At 41.3% G+C, this 22439-nt stretch overlaps 1 long non-coding RNA gene across 1 annotated transcript; it reads right to left on the minus strand.

Annotated features, from left to right (window-relative positions):
- Positions 1 to 3516: 3516 nt before the first annotated feature.
- Positions 3517 to 8667, minus strand: LOC140850217 (uncharacterized). Its single transcript, XR_012132907.1, has 3 exons — positions 8371 to 8667; positions 7397 to 7488; positions 3517 to 5286 (listed from the first exon to the last, which is right to left on the minus strand). It is a non-coding gene; the product is annotated as an uncharacterized lncRNA (long non-coding RNA).
- Positions 8668 to 22439: the final 13772 nt, after the last annotated feature.

Genomic DNA, 22439 nt, shown 5'->3' on the forward strand with positions numbered 1-22439 from the left:
ATTTGTTGGTGGACATAGCTCCCATATTGGGCATTCCCATCAATGAATTGGTGTATTCCTCCATTTATTCAGTTCTTTTATGTGTTTATAAAGTTTCAGAATTTTACCCATAATGATAATGTATGTTTCTTTAAATATATCCTTAGGAATTTTATAATTTTTGAGTGCTTTGTAAATGAACACTTGTTCTATTAATTTTTAATTATTTATTAATCTTATATCTCTTTTCAAACCTTATACTTATTTCCTATTAGTTTGTAAGCTTGGCCATGATTCTAAAGTTTTTCATATAGATGATATTTTCTGAAAAAAAGGCAAAAATTATTATCCCTTCTTTTCCAATAGTCATAGCTCTTATTCCCTTTCTTTCTTTCTTTCTTTCTTTCTTTCTTTCCTTCTTTCTGTAGCTAGGTGGGAATGGCAGTCTTACATAATTAGATACAATCTCCAGTAAAATGTTGAATGTTGACTTAGTAGAAATTATACCCTCATTTCAGACTTTAGCAAGAGTGGCTCTCACCTTTAACATTAAGATACATCCTATCTTTTATCACCTTAAGACACACTTTTAAGACTACCAGGGCCCAAGGGAAATCAGACATCAATCAGGACTCTACTAACTCATGAAGTAGTTGAAAAACAACAAAGAATACATGAGCAAGGCAATCTAAAAATTGACCTGATGGGCATATATTGAACTTCTGTAGTCCCAAACTGTAGTATCAAAATTTTTTCAAGTATTTCTTAAATTTCACAAAATTGACTATAAAGCTGTGGCCGTAAAACAAGTTTTAACAAATGTAAGAGGATAGAAAGCAGGTTCTCTGACCATAAAATAAAGTTATAAATTACTTTTAAAAAGATAACTAGAAAAATCCCCAATTTTATAAAATTAAAAATGTGTTCTAAATAAAACTTTAACTAGAAAGAAGTAAAAATGGGAATTAAGAAATACTTTAAATGAGAGCAAATATTCTATGTTCTGAAACCTGCGAGATGTTGGTAAGCAATAGTAAAAGGGAGATTTATAGGCTTAAATAAATATCTAAGAAAAGATAGGAGGCTGGAAAATTAAATTAGCTAAGCATCTAACTTGTCTGGAAGTTAGAAAAAGAATACAGCAAAGAAAGTAGAAGAAAGAAAGTAATAAAAAGAATACCAGGATTGATGAAATAGAGAGGAACAAAAGTAAAAGTTGGCTTTTTGAAAAGTCAAAATTGACAAACTTCTGGTGAAAATGGGAAAGACCAGAGATCAAAGTCACACTCATACCGGAAAAGATAAAGCATCATCACTACAGATGCTGCACATGGAGACAAAAATTTAGTAAGTACAGTGTGACAAGTTTAAGCCAATGTATTTTGAAATTCAGGTGAAATAAGTAAATTCTTAGAAAAAAACAGCAAAATTGACAAAAGAAAAAATAGAACACTGACTATAACCATCAAGGAAACTGAAGTGCTAGTCAAAACTCTTTAAACAAAGAAAATCTAGGCCCAGAAAATTTTACCAAACATTCAAGGAAGAAGTAGTTCCAAGCTTAGACAAATTTTCCCATAGAATATAAAGTATTTTCCAACATGTTCTATAATATAAACTTTATTAAAGAAGTCTTAAATAAAGACACTATGAAAAAGGAAAATAATGGGCCAATCTCTCTTCGGAACATAGGTGCAAAAGTCCTAAATAGAATCTGAGTAAACAGATTCCTGCCATATACTCATCATGATCAAGATGGGTTTATTTCAGGAATGAAAGGTTAGTTGACAGTTAAATAAATTAATATAATAATACACACAGACTAAAAGAGAATCTCATTAGATGCCGACAAGTGTTTGATAAAATTCCTTATCCATTTAGCGAACTAAAATTTGTGGGGGGAAATTTTAATTGAATAAAATGCACTGACCCAAAACCTTCAGTAAAAATTGTACTTAACAATGAAAATTTGAAAGCTTTCCCGTTAAGATCAGGGAGAAGACAAGGAAGCCTATGATCTCACTGGATGTCCGACCTGACATAAGGCAGCAGGGGGAGAAAAGAGGTGGGAAAAAGACTGGGAAGGAGAGACAAAGCTATCCTTATTCACAGATATGACTGTCTACATAAAAAATCCCAAAGAGTTATGAGTTCACTGTTTTAATTAATAAGAGGGTTTAGCAAGGTCTCTGCATTTGAAGTACAATATATAAAAAACAATAATACTTACATATACCAGCAACAAACAATTGGACAATCAAATTAAGAAAGAGACAACTTATTAAAGTATTAAAAATTGAGCAGCACCTAAGGCTAAAGCTAACAAAAATTTACAAGATTTCTATGGAAACAATAATATAAATTTACTTAGAAGCAATTAAAGAAGACCTAAATAAATGGAAAGACATAACCTGTTAATAGATTTAGACTCAATATTGTAGAACTGTCAATCTCATCTTGAGATTCAGTTATCCCAAAAGTAATTTTGTAAAACATTACATTTAAGATTTTATATTTAAGTGCTAAGGGCCAAGAAGAGCCCAGCACGCAGAAGAGATGGACAAGGCCAGGCTTGCTTCACAGGATTATTCCAAGAACCTCTATCACACTACCCATAGAACAAATTTCTGATGCGTCTGTGAAAGGCATGACTATAAACCCTTCAGAAGATAGTATCTGACAATACCAATGTAACCTCAAAGTAGGGAAGAATTTCTTAAGAAATACCATGCACTAAGCAAAAGGGAAAAGACTGATAAACTGTATTACCCTAATATCAATGGTTTTGTACATCAAAATATACCAAAAAGAAAAGCCAAGAAGTGGAAAGCATATATGTAGCTCAAATAAGTGACAGAGAACTGGTGCCCAATGTATTAAGAACTCACAGAAATCAATATAAAAAGAAGATAATTCAGTAGAAAGACTTACACAGATATCCCACAAAAGAAGAAACTCAAGTGAACAATAAACATAAATGAAGTGATTAGCAATGAAGGAAAAGCAAATTAAGAGCTCCATAAGATATCACTATAAACCCACCAGATTACCTAGAATTGAAAAGTTGGACAATATCAAGTGTGGTGAGATTATAAGACAAGGAAAACTCAACCTGCTGATGGGGTATATAAATGAAATGTATACCCACGCACCTCTACACATTTACAAAAATGTACATCGTGGCATTATTTCTAATATCACCATACTGGAAACATAATTATTAGAATAAATTATCTTGTGTATTTTTTTAATTGAGCACTTTACTATAGAATTAGAAAGAACAAATATTATAAATCTAAGAAAACCTGGTGGAAGGACTAAGTGACGTTAATATTAGAAATTAATGAATTGGTTAGTATTTGTAAAAGCTGAATGGTAAGTACATCCAAAAAGGTAGATGCCTGCAAAAGCAAAGCTAGTCAAGAGGGAAAAAGAGCATATGTGGTAGGAATAAGTGAAAAAGTAGGAGTAAGAAAAAAGGTACAGTAACATAATACTTTAGGTAAATACATGATATTAAAAGGAAGCTAAATAATTTTAAAATATTTTAATTGACATCATTGAAAAAAGTAACAACTATGGAATAAACTGGAAATAATTTTTTAAATTAATAAATAATCATTCTTCCTCCCAAGCTGTTGGGCCCAGATGTCCTCATGGGGGTAGCTTGGGGTTGGGAATCAGGGTGCAGAGTATAAACAGCCCAGTATACTGTGTACTTTTACCCAATTAAATTCTATAAAGTATACAACAGCTATATGAAAGCAAAACATAAAAGCATACAATTCATTTCCATAAACATTTTGAACATTTTACATGATTCATTTATATAAACATTTTTCACATTTATATAAAGTTCAAAAATTAGAAAGACTACATATCATTTAGAAATGAGTACATAGACATTAATTGAATTTATTTGGGGGCTTTACAGTTAATTGTATGAATGTCCAACATTTTTTGAAAAGAATATATATTTCTTTTGTTTTAGTTGAAGGATTTTATATACATATATAAATGAGACATATAAATATATATGCAAATATAAATACAGTAAGCATATGTATCTGTGCACACAATGCATCAATGTTGCTAATTTGTTTAATCTGGCAGAGATTGCCATTAAAAAAATTTCCATCATTACAGATTTGTCAGTTTTATCTTTTAATTCTTTATTATTGTCTCAACATTTCCAGACCATGCAATTAGTTACATACATGTTCATGACTTAATATTTTCCATTTCTTTGGAATGTAAAAGATGCCCCACAAATGTCCTTGTTAATGCTACTCAAAGAATACTTTTGATAATTAATTTGCTACACAGTTTTTTGTTGTTTTTTAATATTTGCCTGGTACGTCCTTTTCTATCCCTTTATTTTCTATATTTTAGTTCTCTCATTTTAACTGTTTTTTTTTAATATGCTTGCTTTTAATTGTCTTAGTAATAATGGAGTGGCCAGAAAGTGATAGGTAGCTATGTGCTTGGATCGGATAAGAGGTGGTTAAATTATAATATTATCTAGTAATGTAGCCTGGACCATCAGCAAATTTCATTTTGAGGGTGTTCCCAGGAAATCTCCTCTCTGGGTCCCAAAGTATCTTCAATTAAAATCAGGATTTGTTGGGAGAAGGCAAGCTACTTTCTTTTTCTATCCTTTTCACTTATCAAAACAGATTAAAGCACCAGCTTTTTATATTAGAAAATTAATCATTTTTAGGTTAAAAATAGAACAGATGCTATCATTTATACTACTTTAAATGTAATTTCTAACTTGTGAGCATTGAGTTTTTTCCTCCATTTTCTTACTAAAAGCCTCAAGCAAAATTGTCACATTTTGTGGGCTGGTAACTTTGTAATGAAAGGGTTTACTAGCATTGGAGAAAGTGATTCAATTAGAAGAGGAGGGAAGTGGATTAAATGAGAGTTGTGACTGGATTCAGGGTGGGGCTGACTGAATTAGAATTTTGATGGTATGTATAGAGCCTAATAATCACATGATTTTCATTTAGAGATTCTTTCCTGAAAAGAAATCATCTTTCTATGTCTTAGCATATCTTCACTGCAAATCTGAATTTCGGACTAGCAGAATGTTAATTATTTTTTCCCTTTAAAATATAAAAGAGATTAAGACAGTAACTTTTTACATAAAAATGTGACTTTTTCCTGTTAAAACTCATTCATTCATTCAGTCATTCACTCATTTGAAAATCGTTGTGGGTACCTATTGGTGCCAGGCTCTGTCTCAGATGCTTGGCTTACATCACTGGGCAAAACAAAGATTCTTGCATTTGTAGAATTTATATGCTGTATGGGACAGAGAAAGAAATAATAAAACAAATTTATATAGGGTTGAATAAGGATCATGCTATACAGGATCATGGATGATATGTGCTACACAGAAAAGAAAAGTAGAACAGGTTAAGGGAGATAAGGAATGCAGGAGGGTGGGGACCAAGGTAGAAGATGGCTGAAACGTTAAACAGGCTGTCACGGTTGGTAGACCTGATTTGAACAAAGACTTGAGCAAGACAGGTAAGAGTATTCTTGGCTGTGCAAAGGCCCTAAGACAGGGGCTATGTTCAGACAACACCAAGAGAGGCACAAGCAACACAGGAGGTCAACTAGATAGGGGAGAGTCTTGTAGGTTAGTATGAGTCCTTTGACTTTTACTGCAAGGGCAATGGGGAGCCAATGCCTCTCCACTGTCTGACTCTATCCCCTTTTCTCCCAATCCCATTCAATAATATTATTAATTAAAAGAATTATTGCCAGTTTGATGCTCTAATGTGGTAAATTCATTCTTAGTTTACTTTCATTTTCATAATAGGGAAGTTGAGTATCTTTTATGTTTGTTGTCTATTTGGAATTGCTGTTTCTGGATGGCTTCTTTATATTCTTTGCCTATTTTTTCACTGGGCTGTATTTGGTATGTGTACTACTATTAATAATAGTACTAGCAGTAATAAAGTTTTACATGTTATAGGCATAACAGAATTTACCTGCTAATTGAATATTTATCTTTTGACTTAATTTGGGGCATCTTCTGCCATAAAATTAAATTTTTTATATAGATAAAAATTTTAAGTTATTTCTCTTGTAGCTCTTAGGTGTCCTGCCTTGATCGAAAGGTCTTTACAAACCCTAGGTTGTACAAAAAGTCTCTTAAATTTCCTTTTTAAATGTTTACAGTTTTTTTTCTTTTGGATGTTTAATTCAACTGCACTGAAGCTGGAATTCCTACATCCTGCCATAAGAATAATCAGTTTTGCAATCACAGCTATTATATAAAACATCCTTTATACATTGATTAAAATAGTAATGTTGTCATATTAAAATGAAGGAGCATTTTTTTTTCAGTTGCCTAATGATTTATTCATTCTCTTTTGTGAAGCTTACATTGTAGGCATGTTTAGGCTAAATTTTTTTTTCTTCCTTTTCTTTTTGAAGGAGCGTTTTTTTAGGCTAAGATACACTACACCAGATCCAAAAGCTGGTGAGAATGACCTGAAGGGGATGGATTCACAGATAATTAAAGATAGGAAATACAGCAGGGCGCCAGGTGCTGGGAAAGCTGGAGGACTTGGGATCCAGAGAACAACGGAGAGGGTTTGGGGTCACCACACGTGGGAAACTGAAGGGTACAGGCAGAGTCAAGGGCAGCTGGTAGATCTGCCTGGGGGGAGATAAGCAGGCCTTGTTTAAGAGCCTCTTTCCCCAGAGAAGTCAGGGCATCACCAGCTCCTGGGAAAGAGGGTCAGGAGGGAACATGGGTGGAAGAGGGGTGTGGACTTGAGCAACGGGGAATGTGGGAAGTCATATTATTTATTGCAGAGTGGCAATAAAAAATTAGGAGTATCAGAGGATTAGCAGGAGAAGTAAGGGCTCAAATAGATTTTTGTATTGATGGGTTTAAAATGAGAATTCTTGGGAGGTTATATAAGATTTTTGCGAGCAAAGGCAGCTGATAGGATGAATTTTAAGTTTTTAGTAAACTTTATTTTAGTTCCTTTTTCTAATACTTTCAAAACATTTAAGCCAAAAGCTTTGTAGTTTTCTTATTTGTACTTTAAAATCAGTTACATAAACTTTTTACTTAATGCTTATTAACACTTTAATTTTCTTATTTCTTATTAATACTTTTAGACCATTAAATCAAAGCTTTAAATTTCACAAACTGATTAGATGTTGCTATTAATGAAATTACAGGAGTGGTTATTTAATCATGGTTGATTATCAAAAGATTAGGTGGTGGGCTAGATATTAAATGAATCAGGGTCATTAATTCAGACCTGATGAAGGCCACTAGAACAAAAACCAAGGGTATTTTCTGTAATGGTGTCAGCACCTTGTCATTATTACTTCATTTGTCCACTTCATAGTGCAACAATCAGTCATTCATTCAACAAATACTTACTCAGCACCTATTATGTGCCACGCACTGTTCTATCTGCGGAGGGTACACACGTGAACAAGACACAAGGTTCCTGTTTTCCTGGAACTTATGTTCTAATACAGGAAGATAGACAATAATAAAAAATAATATTAATAATAATAACAGCTAACATTTAGCAAGTATTGTTGGCTGAGACAGTTTTAAACACTTTCAAGTATTCATTTAAATCTTAGAGCATTATATGGTAGAGACTAGAATTATCTTCATTCTGTACATGAGGAAACTGAGGCACAGAAAAGGAAAAGAACCTGCCTAAGGTCACAGAGCTAGCAGAGGGCAGAGCTGGAATTTCAAACCATGAGAGTCAGGCTGTAGAGCTCTTTCTCTTAAGGACTTTGCTATGCTTCCTCTCAGACAAGAAAAACGGCAGTAAACAATGAACAGAGTAAAGTTCAGGATCGTTTAGTACTATGAAAAAATAATAAAGGGTGATGCGACGGTATTTTTATGTTGGAGGTGAAAATGTAGATATGAGGGAAAAACTCATGGAGGTGACATCTGAGCTGAGACCTGAAGGATGGTGATCTGTTATCGTGGGACACAGGCAGCAGAGCAAAGACAGCACAGTGGAATCTTTCCCTGTTTGTGAAACAGAAATGCCCAGCTGGCGGTAGCTAGGGCTTAGTATGTGAGAGTGATTGATGGGAAGTGAAGTCAGAGATAGTCAGGAACAAGAGCCCATGGGGCCTCTGGTCACATTAAGGAATTTGATTTTTTTATTCTAAAATCAGTAGATTTTTATGCAGAGAAGCAACATTACCTGATTCATAACTTTTAAAGATCAGTCTCACTGCTATATTGACTTTAGGACAAAAGTGGAAGCAGGAACAGCTCCCCTCCCACTAGAACTTAGGCTTCTTTAAAAATACAACTTTTAACCAACAATACAAATACAACCTTTGCTTTGAAGACTAATATTTTTGCAGGAATGGTACCTTTATAAAGATTGTGGTTGTCCCCGTATATATATGTTCTTTCTTCAAATCCAATTAAATGAAAATACTAGTTACTCAGCCCAACTCTCTAGGCTCGCTGGGTCTAGCTCAGCAGAAACGAAGCAGGAGCCGGTGGATCAGCTGGGCGCAGTCCTTTTCTACGCTCTCTGTCGCTAGGCGGGGATGTGGACGCTCTGTCGGTAGCCGGAGATGTGGAGTCGGCTACCCGGAGCTTTCTGTCCACCAAAGAGTCTAGCAGGGAGTCGGGGAAGGAAAAGACGGACGAGACCCCCAAGGGACAGCACCGTGCTGAGAGTCCACTCTGAAGCACTGGTGTCAAAGGGCCACTCACTCTAACGCCTAGGCTCGGCCCCACCCTGTCGTCATGCCAACGTACCCCTTGGCTTCCACGGATTGGTGGCTGCCTCCGACTATGACGTGATTCCGCCTATGACGTGCGTCCGACTATGACGTGCCTCCGACTATGACGTGTGTCCGAAGAGCCCGGGGTCCAAGCTGACAAGGAGTGGGGAAAGCTCAGGGCTGGGAGGGCTCCCTGACCAGGGTGGCGCAGGGGACAAGGCCATCCAGACCATGACTGAGCCATTTCACTGAACACCACGGGAAAGTTGGCAGCATAATTGACTCCTGCACCTGTGAAAATGTAGGTCCGTGTTTCAAAGCAAATAAAAAAGCATGACCATCTGAGAGAAAGATAGAAGGGAAGTAATTACAAAACATAGATCAAATAACCATCAGATAACAAGCCAAGTAATAAGTATCAACACATGGAGATAATGGAAAACAATTAAGTCAATGGCTTGCGACTGCTTCCCAAACTTGTCAGGAGGACCCCTCCTTCCAGGTTACGGCCAGCGGAACGCTGCTCCATCTCTGGGACCCGCTCACTCTTCTCTCTGCCCTGTGCTTGCAGCTGCCTCAGCCCAGGCTCTTCCTTGTCCCGGAGGGAGTAGGGGCTGGCCCCTGCCACAGGCTGTGCAGGCTTAGGCGCAGTTTGTGGGTGCTAGGAGAAGATAGCACTTGCGGGTGCTGTGGGAGCTCTGAGAGCTGCAAGACTTCTGCTGGGGTTGTTAGCCTTGGACAGTGTTAGTGTGAAGCCTCCAAAACCCCATGTCCAAAACCCTCACTTGAATGGAGTTGTCCCAATATTGTTACAGCTTTGCTCCTTCCACTGGCAATTTAACTGCTAGAAGGGAAGGGCCAGAGAAGGTTCCGGAAGGTGAGCAATAATCTTTGTCAGAACACCTACATCTGGAGTCTGTTCTGTTGGTTTCCTGTTAACCTACTGTGTGGCCTTGAGCAAGTTAGTTAACTTTTCTGGGCCTCAGTTTCCCCTCAGTAAGACAAGGGTTTCACATGATGATCTTTCTGACAGTAGGAGTCAAGCAACTCAGGAAGGTTTCTTCTCTGTTCAGCAGATGAGGCTCAAAGCAGACAGAGCCCAGGAGGCAGACCACCCTGCCCCTCCTCAAAGGACTGAACAGGCCGTGTGAGGTGTAAGTGTCATCTGAGGTTCCCCCAAGCTGGTTGCCATGTCATCATCCCTGCATCCCTCACTCCGTCACTGGCGTCCTTCCAACCTGCAGCAGGAGGCGGCCTGCCGATGGGGGTTACTTCCCTCAGCTTCCAGCCAGGGAACAAGATGCTCTGAGGCTTGGCAGTTAGAGCCCTGAGGTCCTCCCAGAACTCCTAAGCCCGCTGGTCTTGGTGTAGATGAGGACAGCCACAGAGAGGTGACGTGACATGTGTCAGCTTTCACAGATGTGGGGTCGGGGCTTGGAGCAAACTACTTTGCAACTGGGCTTCACACCACCTATTCACAGTAGTTTGTGTGGGGAAATTAAGAAATGTATAACGCCCAAAGATTCGAAGGGTTGGGCCGCACAGTAACAGGAGCAGGCCGGAAACTAGACTCCGGGTTTCCTGGATTTGAGACCCATATTCCCCCTACTACAATTTGTTTGTTCTGGAAAGAAATAGCACTTCTCCTGACCATTAGACACTACTCAATAGAGGACTTGGGGGGGGTCCTTGTTTATTCCAGGACAGTGATATGAACTTGACCAGGGGGAGCACTGCACTGGGGTGGAAGAGCTGGGCTCAAGTGCCAGCTCCACAGCTGGGTGACAGCTGAGTGATAGCTGGGGGCCTTAGCTGGGCGGCTTAGGGGGTGACAGTGAAATGCTTGGTTGGGGGGTTCAGCTGGGTGGCTTAATGGGTAACTCAGCTGAGTGGCTTAGCTGGGTGACTGGCTGGGTGGATTATCTGAGTTGCTTAGTGGGCGACTTAGTGGATAACTTATCTGGGTGGCTTAATGGGTATCTTAGCTGAGTGGCTTAGCTGGGTGACTTAGTAGGTGACTTGGCAGGGTGACTTGGCTGGGTGGCCTGGATGGCTGACTTAGTGGGTGACTGGCCAGGTGACTTAGTGGGTAACTGGCTGGGTGGCTTGGCAGACACTCAACCCTTCTATGCTTCCTGCTCTCACCTGTCCAACAAGGACAAGAATACCCATCTTCACTGCCTTCACAGGTATGTTGTAAGGAACCATCAGGAGCATAGACATGAAAAATATTTAAAAATATAAAAATACTGGCCCAACAGAAAGATTTGTTACTATTAAGGGTTTTCCAGACTGTGCTTAATGAAGACTGAAAAGATTATGGAAGTGTTTTCCTGCAATGTTCAAATACTCGGCAAGTGTAAGCATCGCTGCTGCTGTTCGCTGGGTGGGACGGCGCGGAGGTGGGGACCGACGTGCTCAAGGTCAGCGGCCTGGTCTCACGGGCAGAAATCCGACTTCCTCGGGGCATTCTCCCCAGGTCCTGGGCCTGCCCTGCATGCTGTTGACGTGCTGCAGGCAGGCTCCCAGCTGGGTTTGTTTGCCTGTTGAAACCCCTTCTGTTACAATCCCACTTATCAAAACAGCTTCCATTCGTCAGAAAGGGCAACTCTGCATAATAAATTACACTGGTGTAATCAAATATTTCCATCGATTGAATTAGGTTTAATTGGTTGTCCCTAAGACAGTTCCTCTCTCCTTTGCAGCAGAGCTGGCTGCCCCTCTGCTAACCCCCCTCCTATCCTCTGTGCCAGGAGCAGTTCCTGAAGCAGCCAGACACACTGGGGAGGCCTGGCCTGAGACCCCCCAGTTCCTGACTACACAGGGTATTTGCTTGGAGCACTGGCACGGGTACCTAGATGCTCCGCTATCACAGCACTCAGAGATCCTTCCTTATTGGTGCCTACAGAGTGTTGACATATTTCCTTTTAATAGCTGAAAAGTGTGTTATTCCATGGATGTAACATACTTGATTTATCTCCACTGGCAGAACACCTTTGGGTGGGGATTTCAGCTCTCCATTCACTTGGGCAAGTCATTCTATTCTTGAGGCTCAAATCACTCTTCCGCAGCAAGGAGAAGGTGAACCTGCTGTGCCTACCTGACAAGACGGGCGCTGAGCTAGAAGAGCAGTAAGCCTGCCACAGCATCATTTCACTTAATCTTCGGAGCAACCTACAAAGCAGGAGTTATCACGCTGGATACAGAGGAGGAGGCCAAGGCACAGAGAGTTGGATGGAATTTGCAAGGTCATGTCATGGGTAAGTGATGCAGCTGGGTCAGGCCTCAAGAGGACACGTGTGAAAACAATCAGGCATGGAAAAGCCCCATGAGACAAGGCTCGCTATGACTATAGGGTCAAGGACCAAGCAGGTGGCATGCCCAAGGGAGCCCTGGCTGCACACTGATCCACCTGCTGACACCTCATTCTTCCCTAGACGGAGCAGAAGCCAGGGTGACTCGGGGTTCAGTAGGAGGGGGCTTCAGAGTCCACCCAGGGCCTGCCTGTGGGGCCCCCGCTGCCTTCTGTGATGTTCTCACTGATGTCCTTACCTCCCTGCTCTTTCTCTGCTCTTGGCTCATGACTGCACCCCCAGGGCTCAGCCCAGTGTGCAGCACAAGACAGGTGAGTACTCAATGCATGTTGTAGCCAAACAATTAGGCAAGGAACAACATTAAGGAAACCAACCTCTGGCTGTGAGCAGGGCAGATGTTCAGCAGAGGAGAGCAGATAGAGCCAGCTGGTGAGAACTTCTCGCCATGGGCCCTCCTACCTCAGGGCCGTGCGCTCTGGGGAGGTGACGAGAGCAGGGTCACCAAGACTCTTCCATTCCAGGGATGTGGGAGTCACAAGCTAGGATGCAGGAAAGCAGGGCCTCATCTGCTGTGAGCAGCATGTCCTTCTCTAGGGTGGTGTGTGGCCTAGGCCTGGGCTGCCGTGTCCCCACTAGGAGCATGGAGAGATGACCTCCTGGGAATCTGCACCATGCTCCAGCAAGGGTCTGGCCTGGGCCCACGGCAGGGCAGCCCCATGCTACAGCCTTGGACCAAGTCCAGCCGGCTGCCTGTTTTTGTTCAGCAGGCACTCAGGTGCTCTTATAAACTACCGATGGCTGATATTCCCACAACAGCTGCATTTCGTAGTTGTGAGAGAGAACACATGGCCCACAAAGTATGAAATACTGTCTGGCCCTTACCTGGCTGAGCCTGGCCTAGAAAGAGCCCCAGGCACTCCATCCTCTACTGCAAGTGTCTTCAGCCCTGACTACCTCTTCCCGCTCACCACGTCTTAGTATAAGGGCAGCCCAGGCAGGGTGATATTCACATATTGAACAGCTGGTGTTCAGTTCAGAGCAGCAGTATCTATCCTCTGCTGCCACCCCAGATTCCAGAGGCCCGAGCAGCAGGGGACACTGCGGGGAGGTGCAGCCTCACTCAGGCGTGCTGAGGGGCAGATGAGGAGATGGACAGGAACATGGTGCAGGAGAGGCACGTGCGGCCGCCCAGCCTCTGCCTTCCTGACTTCGGTGATGACAGCAAGGCATGCAGGTGCTTTGGCTGCAGCCCCGGGAACTTCCCAGGTCAGACTCTGAGCCTGAGCCTGGACACAGAAACGTCAGGCAGCACTGGCCTGGCTGAATGAGACCTGCCCAGCCTCCCCGAGGAGCCCCCTTTTGCCTCCTCATGCAGCCCGGCCTCCTCAGGCAGAGGAGAGTGGCTAAGTGTTGGCTAGAGGGAAAATTGCCCAGGATGCCTAAAAGCACATTCCAGCCATGACCTGCAGAATAATCTCTTAAAAAATAAATCCAGCTGGAGACTCAGCTGAAAACAGCTTCCTAAAAACTGCAGGAGAAATTGGACACTTTATTTCAGGGACAAAATAACTGGGCAGATGACTCACCAGGAGAAGGACTCATTTCAGCAACTCCAATCCAGGCTGGAGTTGCTGAGGCTCACCCAGGGGAAGGGCTCCTGGGCCTTTTCTTCTTCTCCTCAGGTGAGACTAAGAAAATGCTGTGCAGGAAAATGGCCAAGTGGCAGATGCCCCAGGAGGTTAAACCCTGTCCTGGAATGAACTTGACTTCTCAATTCGCCCAATGGCCCACGTTCTCTGAGCACTGTCTCTGGTCCATCCTAGGGGTATCAGCCCCTGTTTTCTTGACGATTTTTAAATCTGCAAGACCCTGCCTCCAAATGCTGCTTTGATCTAAGAGGAAATCTCTGGTGCTGTCATTTTCCTGGTCCGAGTCTTCTGTGGTTATTAGCCTAAGTAACAGCAGTGTCTGTGCTTCAAATGTGAACAGGACATCCATTCATCCAGGGCTGCATTGGCAAATACCTTCTCCAAACTATCTTCAATCCTCATGACATCCCCGAGAGATATATAATTCTGTTTTCCCCATTTCACAGTTGGGAAAATCGAGGATGCTCAAGCTTGCATACCTTTTCCCAAACTACACGTTAGCAGACGGCAGAGCTGCCCCGTGAGTCTTCTTACTCACGCATGGCTGTGTGCCTCACCAACCACAAACCTTTCTCTCCAACACTTAAATCTCTTCCAGGAACTCTCCCAAGAGGCAGGCAGCATGGCATTGTGGATGCAACATGAACTTTAGAAATTAGGATCTTTCTTACCAACCTACACTTGCTTAGTGTGGATTCTGTGGCATGGAGCTGATATATGTCTACCTTGCCCTGTGCTTGTAGTGAAGGTCCTTAGCCCATGTGCTCACCCACGCCTAGGCAGCTCCCTCAACCCTTGATAATGTGTGCACTCCAAATCGGTCGTTTGATAAAAGCACCCCATACTCTGGCCTTCTCAACCACCTGATCAAGACAAGAAAATACTTCTTCTGCAGTAAATGAAATAAGTAGGAAAACCAGAAAAAAGAACAGGAAAAATTACAAATATCATATTTTTAAAGGTATCAATATTCCAGACAGAAAAGAAGCCTGCCAAGTGAGCTGACAGTCACAAGCTGTTTCCCCAGTGGGCTTTGGATTCTGGGCTTGGATCAGTGCAAGGCCTTGGCCTCGCTGCTGGAGGAATGAATAACTACAAGAGTTTTCATTAGCTGTGCGAGGCTGAAGCACAAGTTGGGTATGTGAAATACCTTAAACACACAACTGGACATTTTCTGAAGTCAGGGAAGGAGACTAAGGAAGCAACTCAAAGCATGGCCTAAATCTTCTAAAGCCAGAATGAAGTCCCCTGAAGACTTGCTGTACCCAGGAAAGAAAGACCCACCACCAGAAGAGGGCCTGCCTCAAAATCACTACGCATCTCCCCTTCAAGACGTTCGTGGGCTCTGAGTCTTGTGGGATTCCTAAGCTGGAGTCAGAGGCTCTGGAACTCTCAAGGGCAGTGCTGGACACCCACCGACTTTGAAGGCTGAGCTGATGAGCGAGGGCAAGCCAGACAGGGTGAGTGGGCAATTTCCTTCCTTTTGCTTTCTGCCTATTAAAATCCATGCCCTCTCCATGGTAGAAGATGACTGTCGCCTTTGTATTCAGTCCAACAATTTCTGCTCTCTAACTGCAATGGTTAGTCCATAACTATTGAACACAAATGTGGGTCAGGTCAAAATCTGCCATCTTGCCACAGATAATAAAAGAAAGCAGTTTTATATTTAGCATATCTAGTGCTTTTCATTCCTTTCTGCAGGTCCCAATTTTTACCTGGTATGATTTCCTTTCAGCCTGAAGAACATCCTTTAGTATTTCTTTCAGTTTAGTCTGCTGGCAACAAATCCTCACAATTTGCATTATCAGAAATTCCCTTTATCTTTGCAGCTATATTTGAGGGATTTGGATATAAAATTCTGGGTTGATATGATTTCTGTTTCTCCTTTCAATTCTGTAAAATGTTGCCCTGTATGCGGCAGGTCTATTTGCTCCAACTGTTTTCAAGATTTGATCATCTTTGATTTTTTAGGAGTTGACTAGGATTTGTCCAGGTGTGGTTTTCTTTGTATTTATCCTGAGGAATTTTTGGTTTTCTGCAATCTGTACATTTATGTTTTTCTTCAAACTTATGGTACATTAGTCTTGGTTTTATGTGTTGCTGTGATATGAATCTATAGAAAAGCAAGTCCCTCTAAGTGGCATATTGTTTCATCAGAAGATCTTTGCAGCTATGCCATCGTTACCTACTTTTTCAGAGACTCCCATCAATGGCACTGTGTTTTTTTTCCATTTATTTTTCCTCTCTGTTCTCCACATGGAATAATTTTTATTGAACTGTCTTCTAATTCAGGGATTAATTATTTTTTCTTCAATGTCCAATCTGTCAGTTAGCCCTTTTGGTGAATTTTTTTTCATTTAGGTCACTATGTTTTTACTCCTGAATTTCTTTCTGATTCTTGTTTGTAATTTCCACTTATTTGTTGACAGTACCTATCTGTTCACCTCATTAAAATTAATTTTTAAAAAGTCCCTTAACATACTTACAATAACTGCTTTGAACTTTTTGTCTACTATGCCCAACACATGAGCTATCCCAGTGTAAGCTTTTACTCATTGACTTTATTTTTTGCCAGTGAACAGAATTTTCCTGTTTCTTTGTTTCTCTAGTAATATTTTATTATACATGGGTACTGTGATCATGCATCATAAAATTCAGGATTCTGTTATGTTCTTCTGAAGAGTAAATTTTTGTTCTAATAACTAACTCAATTATAGGTGAACTGCCTTAAACACCATCTTGGTATTATGTGTTGTTGTGATAGGAATCTATAGAAAAGCAAGCCCCCTAACTGGCAGAACTCGAACTCCAAATCCAAAATTATTTTTAAATGTTTAATTACTGTTAGCCTTGACTCTAGAGAGTGGTCCTGCCTCCAAAACTGTGGCCCCTCCTGTGTTTCTGCCAGATTCCTGGGCATATGAGTTATCTCTACTCTGGCTAAACTCTAGTATCTCTCAGCACTGTTGAACTCCAGTACCTTCCTTCTATCCTCAAACCCATAGCAACTGCTGTGTGGCACACTTCACATAGACTCACCCTGCCCACAGCATCCCAGCCTTTGGGAATGAGCTCAGAAAAAAATCCCTGCACAGATTTCTGCCACCTCTGAATGTAGGCCTCTCTGCTCTAGTCCTTTGTGAACCAAGTCCTATTAAAATGACAATCCAGCAAAATTCAACTTATTTCATTGAAGAGATAATCTTTCCTCCCCTTCTACCTAAAAGAGGCAAATGAAGTGTAAGTAGAGGAATAAAACATCTCCTAGAATCTTTAAAGCTCTTCTATACACAATATGTGGTACACTATGAAACAAAAATCACTAGACAGGCAAAGTAGAAAACAAAATGCCAACTCATTAAGAGAAAAAGCAGACAGACCAATGGATCTGGTGTTAGAGTTAGCAGCAAAAACTTAAAACTATGATTAAGATTTTTATAAATAGTAGAAAAGAGCAACAATATAGATGACAGATGGGGATTTTGACATGTATAATTGGAACCAGTCAGTAAGTGAAAAATGCAATATTTGAGTAGTAATCAATTAAGTATCGGTTATTCAATCAGTACATTTAAAGTTATATTGAATATAGCCAAATGCAAAGTTAGTGAACTATAAGGGAAATGAAAGGAAAGTACACAGAAAAATAAATGGAGAATGCACCCAGAGATCAGGACATGCAGGACGCACTCCATAGGATTAGAATGAGTATAACAAGGGGCAGCAGAATGACAGGCGTGAAGATATGTGGCAGAAGCAATTTTCAAAGAAATCATGGTTGAAAACTGATAAAAGATAACAACTCACAGATTTAAGAAATCAGCAAACCTCAAGCAGGATAAATACCCAAAAATGTACACCTCTAGGCATATTATAGTCAAACTGCTGAAGGAGAGAAAAGAGAGAGTGGGAGGGAGAGATCTTAAAAATAACCAGGGCTTAAAAAATTACCTTCAAATAAACTATAATAAGAGCTGACTTTTCAAAATATTGAAATAAAAAATAATGGAGTGTTGTTTTTAAAACATTGTAAGAAAAAGATGAGAATCCTCTAAAATTGAAGATTATTTTTTTAAAAGCCTTTGGATAAATAAAATATTTGGCTAGCAAGCCTTAACTACAGTACATACTAAAAAGCATTATCAGGTGGAAAGGAAATGTCCTAGGTGGAAATACAGAATCACATGAATAAATGAAAATAACTGGAAAGTAAAAATATATAGGTCAATTAAAATGAATATCACCTGTAGAAAAAAATAATATTGATGTCTTATACAGTTTCAAATATATGTAGAATTAAAATGAATAATAATAATAATAATAAAGCAAAAGGAACCAGGGGTAAATGGAATGGAAATATTCTAAAATTCTAGCAACATCAGAGAATTGGTAAAAACATCATTTTTATTTTATGGTGAGAGGTCAAAGATGTATGTTGTACTATCTATAGTAACTGGGAAAAAAATAATAGAAGATATGCATAACTAATTAATTTTTTTAAATGGGATAATAAAAGTATCAGATTAATTTAATGAAACTCAGGAAAGGAGCGGAAAATTTATCATAAACTTGTTTGTTCAACTAGGAAATTAATAGTAACATGGCAACTGTAGTCCCACTCAAGTCAGTAATGACATTAAACATAAATAGAGTGTTGGTAATATTCTGTTTCTTGAACTGTGGGCTCATTACCTAGGCGTGTTCAGGTTGTAAAGATGTAAACTTATGATTTGTACATTTTTCCGCTTGGATTTGTATCTTATGTATTATTTAAAAGGTATTTTTCAGCATTCTGGAAATGCCTACATTCTGGGAAGTTATATTCCAAAATGACAAAGGCAATGAGATGGGCTGGTGAAAGACACTTACCCTTTTATTTATGTGTATTTTATAATATTTAAAAAATTTTAATGTTTGTTCTTTGCATAATTACCAAAAATTTAAATATACTTTAAAAGCAATAGAAAATAAATAAATACAAAGAGGGTAGACCCAAACTCTGTCCCTGGCCCCTCCCTTAAGTGTACCACTCTTGACATCTGATGCTGGGTGTGCGTGCAACATCCCCCCACCCAACCCCTGCAGCTGTCAACTCACCTGGGTTTCAAGTTCAGGGCAAAAACTGAAATAAAATAGGTTGGAAATGAAGGATTCTTAATTATTAGGGGGCACAGAAAGCTCTCATAAGCCTGTAATTTTTCTTCCCTCCTTTATCATCCCCCCAACAGGAGCAGCTGCAGGCCCTGGTCTCATGGCTTGAGTTCTGGGTGGGGGCCACAAAGCTGGGCAATGGGAAAAGGCAGAGAGCTTTCTTTGCCCTTTCTTACTGGCTTGAAAGTATTGCAAATTCTTTACAATGTCTCACAGAAGAATGACTCAAACTCAGTACCAGTGGCTGGGGTATCTGGAGTTTTCTTCAGCACAAGGAAGGAATTTAGCCCAAGGTAGATGCATGTTTCTTTTGGTCCAATTCCTTGGAGCAAAAACATTGATGTCAACACACTCCAGGGATCACAGTGCAGTCCTTGGCGTCCAGGGACAAGTGTGGCTGTCGAGGCTGCCTCCTGAGTAATCAGCAATGTCAAACAAACCTTTGCCAGCATGCTTGTGTCCATTGGAACAGCTAGGTGAGGGGAGAATGTGAAGGGATGGGAGGAAAAACTTGCACGTAGACACTCCGTGGGCACCCCAAACCCAACACATCCACGAGTAGACTCATCACCGACTCCCAGCCCACCTGTCCTTCAGTAACCTTTACACCACTCACCCAAACTGGGGACCTTGGAGCCACCCCTCCTGGCCCCCATGGGCCCTTGTTGCCACAGCTGTCACCTGAGATTCACTTCAGTCTGTTTCTTCTGTTCCCCAAGACCCTCACCACGGACTTGTCACACTGACCTTCACCCCCACACACCATCTGTCATGCTGGTCCCAGGAAATCTCATTACAGGTGGTCTCGTGTGGCCAGCAGGGTGGAGATCAGCCCTTCAGGGCTACAGACAGGGCTTCTCACTACGGCTTCTCACCCACAAGCACCACCGACCTCCCTTCCTGCTCCTGTTCCCCATGCACGGCTACACAAAATTCCTCTCTACCACTTGGAGGACCATATTCCTGGGCACCTCCCTCCACCTCCTCCTTCAAGACCGAGCATAGATGCCCATCTTCAGAGAAGCCTTCCTTTCCCAGGTCAGAGCTCTTGCTCTGCCTCCGTAAGACTTTGCACATTCTCTTCTTTACCATCAGCTTTTAAGCATGTACTACATATGAAATATCACCCTAAGTGCCTTGTATAGCTCATCTAATTTAATACCTACAATTCTGCAATCCAAGTAACATAGTCATCCTTATTTTCCTGATGAAGAAAATGATCCATTAGTTAAAATATGTATTCAAAGTCTCTAATCCAGACTTGACTCAGATTTTAATGCAGGGCTATGTGAGTAGCTCCCGGAGCCCCACACAGTGTGTGTGCACAGGCTGTGAGCTTCCTGAGGCTGGGGATGGGCCATGCCTCACAGAGGAGAAGCTCAGTCCTTATTTATGAAAACAGTGGTGATCCTGCTTTATTTACTGAGGGCTAGTGAATAGGCTGAAGCAGTATACAAGGTGTCTCCAGTCTTCCTTTTTTAAATGCCATCTGAGCAAACGGATTGCAAATAGAGCTCAAGGTGTAGACCCTCCCTGGGATGCTGGTGAGCCTTAGGAGCACAGCACTGGTCAAGGCTGCCTGTTGCTCCCTGGGAAGATAGGCACACGCCCTCTGAGTGACAGCACTGGAGAGACAGAAGAAATAAAGCAGAATGCTGGGGTGATGTGACACCCTCTGTCACTTTCACCAAAATCTTACAAGAGAGACGGACTTCAACTAGAGCTAGCACGTGTGCAAGCAGGGTGGGAAAGAAATACCCCATTTTCTTTCCTGTGCCCTGCATAAGTTGAATGAGTTTTTGCAAAGCTAAAATATAGCTGAACACGGCTGTACAACAAGCTGCAATAGTTATAAAAGGGGCTGTGAAGTGGGAACATTAGTGGAAGATAAACGAAGATCCCAACCCAACCCTCTATCAGCCCTTTTATTAAGAGCTTTTTGCAGATATGGGAGTCCATGCCCCACAGAGGGCTGATTAGGGGTATTGTCGTAGCCATCATTAATTCATAAGCTAAGGGGATGGGCCAAGCTACAAAGGCCAATGAGTAAAAAGTACACAAATATTCTGGCTTAAAGGATGTCTAGACATGAAAAAATGTGGCTGTGGTTATTTGTACATTAAAATGCTCAGAAAAAAATAGACTGGAAGCCAATTTGGGTCGAGAGAACTGTATTTCTAAAGAAACCTCCAGCCCAGTCTGCCATAAACTGCAGAAGTCCTGAACTGTACTCATTTCTCTGGCCTCACGCACACTCATTTCAGGGTGTTAAACCAGGCATCCCTGGGAAGGACCAGCTGTCCAGTGCCCACATCCAAGGAGGCAGGATGAGGACTGGCAGGGAGGACCTCCTGAGGCAGAGCCAGAGACCGTAGGGGATAGGGAGCCGCTCTCGGAGAGCTGCAGGGGCAGCCACATGGCCACCAAGGAGCCAGGTCCATGGTCGGGAGCGAGTCTCCTCTGTGCTTCACTAGCAGGGTCTGAGCATTGCTATGGACCAGTCATTTATGTGCTTCTCATTCCCCCTTTCATGAATGCAAAGTTGCTTTTTTTAACTGTGGTTATTTTAATTCTCCACAATGACAAATTGGGTAGATTGAGAGCAAACCTACCTACCTTCAGTTCATGGTCACCAGCCTATAGGAAGCTGTATCTGAGACCGATGGTGAGGTCGGCCCATAACACTGCAATACAAGGACCTGGACCATAAGCGGGATGCAGTGACTGGGCAAGATTGCGGGTCTGCCTTAGGAACAGAGGCATGGAGTCATCCATGTGGGAAGACCTCTGTCCACAGAAGGTGGAGAACCAAAGTGGCGGATGCAGCAGACACTGCCAGCAGCCTTCCCAGTACCCATTCCACCCATCTCTGTTACTAGCATCTCCCTACATCTAAGGGTAAAAATGTGCCAATCAGAAAACTACATTGCCCTTGCAAGTACTTATGGCTAGATGACTAAATCCTGGCCAGTGAGATGCAAGCAGAAGACTTGGTATGATGTTTGGAGGGAGATACCTCTTTGCCCTTTTCCCTAATGCTCCTAACAAGACATGAACATGGTGGGTGGAGACCCAGGCACTGTTTTGGTCCCTGAGGAGATCTGAAATCTGGAATTGAGGTGATAAAAATGCCAAATATAAATATAAGTAGGGTTATCACATCACCTGCCATGAGACAAAATCACCCACCCCTAGATTCCTAGATCCCTAGATTCATGGCAAGGGGAAACCTTCAGCTTTGTTAAGCTACTGGTTTTACATATCCTCTTTTCTTGCCAGAAACTGAACACAATTCTTAAGTAATCCAGGCTCATCGCTTTTCCTGAGTCTTAGTTTCAGCATCTGTAAAATGGGAACAAAAAATGCTTATATCCAAGATATTTTGTGAGAAGTTAAATGGAATAAAATATTTCAAAAGCCCAGCCAAATATTGATGAGGAAATAGAAACACTACTACTACTAAATCTACTACTACTACTACTACTACTACTACTACTACTACTACTACTACTACTATTATTATCATTATTCAGTCATTAGTGAGTGACTATTTCAAGCCAGGATTCAACACAGGGAGTCTGACAGCCAAGGC

Source organism: Manis javanica, chromosome 6 (assembly GCF_040802235.1).
Source record: "Manis javanica isolate MJ-LG chromosome 6, MJ_LKY, whole genome shotgun sequence".
NCBI lineage: Eukaryota > Metazoa > Chordata > Mammalia > Pholidota > Manidae > Manis > Manis javanica.